Source organism: Colobus angolensis, unplaced genomic scaffold (assembly GCF_000951035.1).
Source record: "Colobus angolensis palliatus isolate OR3802 unplaced genomic scaffold, Cang.pa_1.0 Scaffold13, whole genome shotgun sequence".
In the NCBI taxonomy this organism is placed as follows: Eukaryota; Metazoa; Chordata; class Mammalia; order Primates; family Cercopithecidae; genus Colobus; species Colobus angolensis.
The window spans coordinates 1616203-1624989 of NW_012114252.1; the positions used below are offsets into that span (position 1 = coordinate 1616203).

Genomic DNA, 8787 nt, shown 5'->3' on the forward strand with positions numbered 1-8787 from the left:
CCACTGTGCCTAGCCGATTCTATATCTTTGCTACTATGTACAGTGCTGCAACAAACATGAGAGTGTAGATATTTCTTTGATATGCTGATTTATTTTCCTTTGGATAAAGACCCAGTGGTGGGATTGCTGGGTCATATGGCACAACATTTCAGCATTATTTTTTAATATTTTTTATTTTTTTGAGAAAGCCTTGTTCTGTTGCCCAGGCTGGAGTACAGTGGCATGATCATGGCTTACTACATACAGCCTCAATCTCTCAGGCTCAAGCAATCCTCCCACCTTAGCCTCCTAAGTAGCTGGGACTATGTGCAGGCCACCATGCCTGGCTAATTTGTGCGTGTTTCTTGTAGAGATGGAGTTTTACCATGTTGCCCAGGCTAGTTCTGAACTTCTGGGCTCAAGTGATTTGTCCACTTTGGCCTCCCAAAGTCCTGGGATTACAAGCCTGAGCCACTGTACCCAGCCTCCAGCATTATTGTTGAGCAAGCGGCAAACACTGTAGCAAATAATAGTCAGTCCTTTTCTCTCCAAGTAGCACGCATTTATAGGGAAGTCAGACTATGATCCCTTTATCTACTAGTTGCCTGAATTACTAGCTACAGAAATGGGTTCACCAGTAGTGGGATACGCCTTGCAGTGTGTGGAGACATTCAGGGCTCATGGTTAAAAATATTAAGAGTTTTCCACTCTTAACAATATTGAGTGGCAAACATCATGACAAACAAGTATACATTCATACACTTGTATTCTATTAGTCATAGAAGTATCTACACACCTTTTTGAAAAGTAATTATATAGGTAATTTGTGAAGCCTCAGTCAGTCTACAGAAAGTGCAACTCTCATTTCTGTCATCCTTAGGGGTCTGTAATATACACAGGTTGGAAACCACTACTTTTCATTACAAAGCTCTTTGAGGTCTCAGACTGCATTTTGATGTCTTTTTATTTCCCACGACCTAGCGTAGGGTTAGGTTTATTCTAACTATTTAACAGATACTTGTTAAAAAAAAAAAAAAATGAAGGTAAATAGAATTTGCCAATAAATTCGAGTTGAAAACTATGGAGAGGCCGGGCGCGGTGGCTCAAGCCTGTAATCTTAGCACTTTGGGAGGCCGAGACGGGCGGATCACGAGGTCGGGAGATCGAGACCATCCTGGCTAACACGGTGAAACCCCATCTCTACTAAAAAATACAAAAAACTAGCCGGGCGCAGTGGCGGGCGCCTGTAGTCCCAGCTACTCGGGAGGCTGAGGCAGGAGAATGGCATAAACCTGGGAGGTGGAGCTTGCAGTGAGCTGAGATCTGGCCACTGCACTCCAGCCTGGGCGACAGAGCGAGACTCCGTCTCAAAAAAAAAAAAGAAAAAAAAAAGAAAAGAAAACTATGGAGATACATTTCATAAAGAGTATCAGTGAAGGCAGCTGACTATGAAAACAACAGGAGACAAAGAGTAACCGTACATCGAACCCAGGATGTGGGGAAGCAGGTTTCCGCAGGAGTTTGATTCCATTTCTCTTTGGTGCGTTGTAGAATTCTGTTAAAGTTCTGAGCAGTAACAATTCAATAGCCAAAAAGAGATGCTTCTGGCAGGTAATGATATAGTAAAGTCACCATGACAGAGTTCAAATAGTAGCAGAATATTGATCAGGAGACAGATTCTAGTTTGAGTTCTTCCCCTAACAAGTTGTATGATATTTGACGTGTATCTCCTGTCTTCATCTGCAGTGGACAGGGACAAGGCTGAATTCTGTAGGGGATGTTGTTGGGGTCTCATCATGGTAGACAGCAAACAATGGCCACACTTTTTTTTTAAGTTCTTCCCATCAACAGAATTTCTCCATTCCTGGGGCACTGAATTGGCCCCGTGACTTCCTTTGACCAACAGAATGTGGCAGAAGTAACCTTGTGCACGCCCCAAGCCTGGACCTCAAGAAGCCTTGCAGCTTGCACTCTTGCACTGAGAACCCTCCCACCACACAAGCAAGCTTGAGTTACCTTTATGAATCAGGGGTCAGCAAACTTTTTCTGTAAAGAGTCAGATGGTAAATATATTAGCTTTGGTGTCTGTACAGTCTCAGCCTCTTTCATTTTACTGATAAAGCAGATACAGGCAAGATATAAACGAATGTACTCCAATAAAGCTTTATCTACAAAAACAAGCAAAAAAACTGGATTTGGCCCACGGGTCACAGTTTCAGATCCCTATGATAGAAGATAAGAAACTATGCGAAGAGAGCCCCAGCCATGCCCACTGCCCCAGCCATCCCAGCTAAGGCCCCAGACGTGGGGGCAAGCCCAGCTTAGAACAGCTGAAACCTCCTGAGACCTGCAGCATGGTCCAGCTGCCCCACCACATGAACAACCTAAAGAAATCTGAAATGAACTCAGCCACTGCAGTTTTAAGCCTCTAGGTGGTTTGCTGCACTGCCAAAGTTCAACCATACACACATTCCAATCTTCTTTTCCAATCTAAATTACCTGTTCTCCAGCGGCTGTAAGGTTACTGAGGGCCCAGAGCTGCTCCTACTTCAGAGAATTGCCTTACGTTAGAGATTACACTCTGCCCCCGAGGCAGTCCACGATAAATGGCTGACAAGGAGGTACAACAGGTCAAACCCCTACTGCAAAGTGGGTGCAATTCAGGAGTTGTGGGCTCTCTCTCGGAAGCTGGAGTGAGTTTTGGAGATTTCCTCTGAAATCTTGCTTTGTTCAGGAGCTTCTTCCCTGTCCTGCCTTGCTTCCCTCTCTTCCCTTCTCCTGCATGTACTCTTCCAATAGACCATTTGCACAAAAATCACCATGCCAAGTTCTGCTTTTAGGAAACATAAGATAGCTCCTAAAATTTCTTTGGTATCCATCATAATTATAATCAGGCCACAACTTGGGGTAAAAGACTGAGACGCAAATGTGAAGGGCAACATAATAAACCAAAAAGATGAAATTAAACCCACCTTAAGACATGGCAAGAAGAAGAGCATGATCTTCTATGCCTCAAATGCCTTGTCTGCACCTAGAAATGCTAGTAGGGGAAGGAAAATTGAAAGTAGAATTTCTTGGAATAAAATTAAAATCCTGGTAATCTGTCTTCACTTAATATCATTTCCTTAAAATTACCAAAATCCTTGAAATATATGTTTATTATATTGTCCCAAAAAAGTCCCTGTTATATAGTTGATGCATTTCTCCCCTCCAAATCTCATGTTGAAATTTGATGCACGGTGTTGAAGGTGAGACCTAGCAGGAGGTGTGTGGACGGATCCCTCATGTGTGACTTGATCCCATTCTTAAAGGATTAAGTGAGTTCTCACTTGAGGTTCCGACAGGAGCTGACTCTTAAAACGAGTCTAACACCATTCTCTCCTTTCTCTTGCTTCTGTCTCACCATGTAACGCCTACTTCCACTCCCCCATGAATGGAAGCTTCCTAAGGCCCTCCCCCAAAGCAAATGTGGGTGCCATGCTTCTTGTACAGCCTGCAGAACCATGAGCCAAGTAAATCTCTTCTCTTTATTAATTACGCAGCCTCAGGTATTCCTTTACAGCAACACAAAATGGACTAAGACAAACTTTATTCTATTGGACACTGTGCACACACCATGCTAAGAGATAATGTTAGTCCCTAATCTTGTCTCCCTTTTGTCCTTTGTTCCTCACTGAGAAAAAACAACACAAGTTGTTCCAACACATCGTGTGAAAATTGAGACTACTAATGAATTCATGTACATAAATTACATTGAAATCACCAGATGGACAGTAATGTGTAAATACAATATACCTATCATCATTATTCTTCAAACAGCATTCTGAGTATTCTGAATCAAAAAAAAAAGGAAAGAAATATTGCCATCAGTGGGTTCCCTGTAAACTGGGAATTGGGTAGCTGGCAAAAGAAGAGATCTGAAGGAAATCTGAAGAAAAAGTAATGACAGCAGCAGGGTTCCCTTTCAAAGGAAGAGAAATAAAGAATTGTCAGAGAGGAAATACTAATAACTAGCACAGCGAAGTATGTGAAAAGAATCTCTAAAAGATGTGAGATAGAAACAGAAAGACAGCCTATATCTAGAGGCTAGAAAGGGGAAATTTAAGAAAAAGGAAATGCATTTGTTGGAATAACATGAAGATGCTTCCTCCATGTGGATATGTCTTCTAGGGATGAAAACACTCAGGAAAAGAGTGTAGTGAAAAATAAAATCAGGAATACCTTGGTAGATACACACTGGAATTTACACATTCTTAAATATGTGTTAGTTTTAAAACATAAAGATTTAAACAAATGTTTTCTGTTTTGATTTTCACCATTTCAATTAGTTTATTTTTTTTTCTAAGTGAGAAGTATTATCCAAACTAAGATGGTTCTGTCATACTTGCTTTCTTAGAAAATAAAAGAAAAAGAAAGAAAGGAGGGAAAGAACAGTTCAATATACAGACTTCTTTTGAAATGCTGAGCACTTCATCCAAACTTTCTATATCTTAGTTTCCTCACTTGTATATAAATGAAAAGATCAGGATATGTTTTAAAATTCAATAATTCTTAGGGAAAAACATGAGGTTTTGCTGCATGAATATTAACTGGAGGAAACATTCTAAATGGCATTTTTAAGTCAAATTGCTGTTTGTAACCTCAGAATACAACTCAGAGGAGCAATACTTTCTGCATTGCTTCAAATCTAAAAGTATTCAAAAAAAGCTAATTTGGTACAGCTGGGAAGAGTTCTAAGGATGTATGTTAATCTAATGACTGTTTAGTATAGGAAATTATAGCTTAAATAATTTATATGAATTTGGATATTCATTAAGGTTTAACAGCATTTGAGAAAGAGTAATTTTAAGACCAGGAACTAAAAATAGTGGCATTTGCTTTCACAGAAACCACAAGTAAATGGCAAAGCATATAATTAATGTACACATTACTTCATTTTAGGGTTTATGCAAACCAAGAGTTACACAAACTATAAGACATTTTGAGTTCAATGCATGTGGTTATTTTCCGGGAATTAAAAAATCTGTAAGATTGAAAAAGGAATCAACTAGATACCTTTAAAATAAAAATTAGCAGGAAGGCTTAGGGAAGCATTTTTGTGGATAAATTTGACTTCATCATAATCAAGAGAAGGGTGTAAAGACAGACTAGGGAGAAAGATGGCAAAGGATAATTAGGAAGCAACATCCCAAAGCAGGTGAAAGCCATGAGAATTCCTCTCTCACATGGAAGGGGATTCCCTGAAAATGCGCAGAAGTAATTGTCCCTCGGGAGGGGAAGAGGCGAAAGCAAATGTAATTAACTACTAGTTGCCAAGACATTTGCTTTTTCATGGACTTCAATTCTGCTCTTCTTGTCTCCTTCTAAACCACTCCTTCTTGGCCACTGGTATGAGGAAGTGCTTCCTGAACTCATGTGGTTCAAATCTCTCTCCCTGTGCCCCAAGTCTCATTTCAATTTTGATGATTGCCCTCTGGGTACTGGTACTCCATGGATCTGAGTGGGTTCCATGATTGACTTCTGATTTGAATTCTCTAAATTACCATGAATATTCCCATCTGAAATGTTCCCTATTTTTTACTCTTCTAACAAAATCCACCCCTACTTCCATGGCTGTAACTATTTAGTCATTACAAAATATTTGAATTGGCTAATCAAGATATTTGATATATGCTACAATCCAGACTGTTGTCATATAAAACACATGTTTCATACCTTTGGTCTTCAATGTGAAGAATTTCACATTGCTTATTATTTAGGCACCAATACATTATAGAATATATAATTTTAAAAATTATGTGTAATTCTATATTATTAAAATATACAAATATAATTTATGTATATTAATAACAGTGTTACAGACTTTCAATAAATCAGCATGTTAATCTCACAACTAATATTTTGTTAATAACTGAAAAGTATTTTATTCTGGTAAAGTATACATAATACAAAATACCATCTGAACTATTTGAAAGTGTAGAGTTTTGTGGCATTAGCATATTCACATTGTTCAGCAACATCGCAACCATTCATCTCCAGAAGGTTTTCATCTTCCCAAACTGAAACTCTGTAACACTAACTTTTCATTCCTCCCAACTACTGACAACTACCATTCTCTTTTCTATCTCTATGAATTTGACTACTTTAGTTACCTCATATAAGTTGGCTCATACAATATCTGTCCATGTATGACTCATTTATGACAGCTAGCATAATGTCTTCAAAGTTCATTCACGTTTTAGTACGTGTCAGAATTCCTCTTCCTTTTTTTTTTTTTTTTTTTTTTTTTTCTGGGACGGAGTCTCCCTCTGTCTCCCAGGCTGGCAGTGCAGTGGCGCGATCTCTGCTCACTGCAAGCTCCGCCTCCCGGGTTCACGCCATTCTCCTGCCTCAGCCTCCCAGCTGGGACTACAGGCGCCCACCACGTCACTCGGCTAGTTTTTTGTATTTTTTAGTAGAGACGGTGTTTCACCGTGTTAGCCAGGATTGTCTCCATCTCTTGACCTCGTGATCCGCCCATCTCGGCCGCTCCCAAAGTGCTGGGATTACAGGCTTGAGCCACTGTGCCCGGCCGAATTCCCTTCCTTTTTAAGGCTGAATAGCATTCCATCGTGTGTGTGTGTGTGTGTGTGTGTGTGTGTGTATGTATATGTAATTTTTATACACACACACACGACATTTTGTTTATCCTTTTAAACATTGATAAACACATGAGTTCTTTCTTGGCTATTATTAAGAATGCTGCTATGAATGTGGATGTACAAATATTTGTTAAAGTTTCTGCTTTCAATTCGGAATGGTCATAGTTTTTGTTTCATTGTTTATATTTAAAGTCTACAACATTATGTTATGGGATACAGAGATACTGAAAAGGTTACTATAGTGAAACAAAGTAACATATCTATAACCTCACACAGTTACATATTGTGTGTATGTGTGTGTTGGTAGCAATAGCAGCTATAATCTACTAATGTAGCATGAATCTCACATACAGTACAAATTTACTGCCCATGGTCTTTGTGTTACAACATTAGATCTCTAGACTACAGAGAACTCAATCGTGAAAAAACATATAACCCAGTTAAAAAATGGGAAAAAGACCTGACTAGATATTTCTACAAAGAATACATAAAAATGGCCAACAGGTATGAGAAAATGTGTTTCACATTAATAAAAGGGAAACACAAATCAAAACCACTATGAGATACCATCTCACCTCCCGTTAGGATGGCTGATAACAAAAAGACAAAAGACATCAAATGTCAGCAAGGATGTGAAGAAAAGGGAATTCCTGTCTACCGTTGACGAGAATTTAGGTTGCTACAGCCATTAAGGAAAACAGTATGGAGATTTATAAAGAAATTAGAAATAGGGCCGGGCGCGGTGGCTCAAGCCTGTAATCCCAGCACTTTGGGAGGCCGAGACGGGCAGATCACGAGGTCAGGAGATCGAGACCATCCTGGCTAACACGGTGAAACCCCGTCTCTACTAAAAAAAAAAATACAAAAAACTAGCCGGACGAGGTGGCGGGCGCCTGCAGTCCCAGCTACTCGGGAGGCTGAGGCAGGAGAATGGCGTAAACCCGGGAGGCGGAGCTTGCAGTGAGCTGAGATCCGGCCACTGCACTCCAGCCTGGGCGACAGAGCCAGACTCCATCTCAAAAAAAAAAGAAAAGAAAAGAAAAGAAATTAGAAATAGAACTACCATATGACCCAGCAATCCATCTTCTGGGTATATACCCAAAGGCAATAAAGTCACTAGCACATAAACATATCTGCATACTCATGGTCATTGCAGCATTAGCTACAACAGCCAAGATATGTAAATGACCTCCGTATCTGTCAACAAATGAATGGATAACGAAACTGTGGTACAGACATAAAATGGAATATTATTCAGCCCTAAAAAAGAACAAGATCTTGCCATTTGCCACATGTATGAGGCTGAAGGATATTATGCAGACAGACGACAAATATTTCATGATCTCACTTATATGTAGACTCTAAAACAAAAATTCAAACATAAGAGAAAGAATAAAACAGGGATGGGAGGGAGAGGGGGAAGAAATAAGGAGACGTAGGTTAGAGGATACAAAACTAAGTATTTTAAAAATTACTTTAGTGCCTGGTTAAGTATCCTGCTCCTAGCTACTCAATACATTTCTACTAAATGCAAAGTAGCATTCCCAATTTCCCATGATTATTTTGTTGTCAAATATTAACATTTGTCATTTTAGCAAAATGATAGGAATTACTTTTCTAATTAATAAAATGAATCCCTATTTTCCTTTAGGAGTCTTCATAGAAATTGTTACAAAATAGTTGGAAGGAAATGTACAATGAAAGGTTCTTTTAAGAAAGGTTATATGAAGAATTGCTTCTTAATTAACAATCCTCTTTACCAATTTAGTTGTAATTGATGTCCTTATAAAAGTGAAGTTTCTGTAGCATTAAGATTCTTCCTTAAGGCATGTAGTAATCATTTAAAGGTGGACTAACATACAACGAAGGTTAACCAGTAAGTCAGGTTGCAATATTGGTAAGTTTGTGCTGTTAATGTACACTTTCAACTAAAATGAATATCGTTGAATTAGATGCTGTTACCTTTCTAATTTTACCGGCAATTTTAAAAAGAAAATGAAATCCTTCACCTGAAAAAGTAAAGGTCATTTAACTTCCCTTGCATTGTTTGTAATCTTTTAAAAATATTCTAGGCCGGGCACACTGGCTCAAGCCTGTAATCCCAGCACTTTGGGAGGCCGAGACGGGCGGATCACGAGGTCAGGAGATCGAGACCATCCTGGCTAAC

At 39.2% G+C, this 8787-nt stretch overlaps 1 long non-coding RNA gene across 1 annotated transcript in view; it reads right to left on the minus strand.

The window, feature by feature from the left end:
- The window catches only part of LOC105505824, an 86065-nt gene that overhangs the window by 64435 nt on the left and 12843 nt on the right, over positions 1-8787 (minus strand). Inside the window, exon 2 of the long non-coding RNA XR_001000812.1 lies at positions 2952-3019. This is a non-coding gene — a long non-coding RNA (uncharacterized LOC105505824). The remainder of the gene's footprint in view (positions 1-2951; positions 3020-8787) is intronic.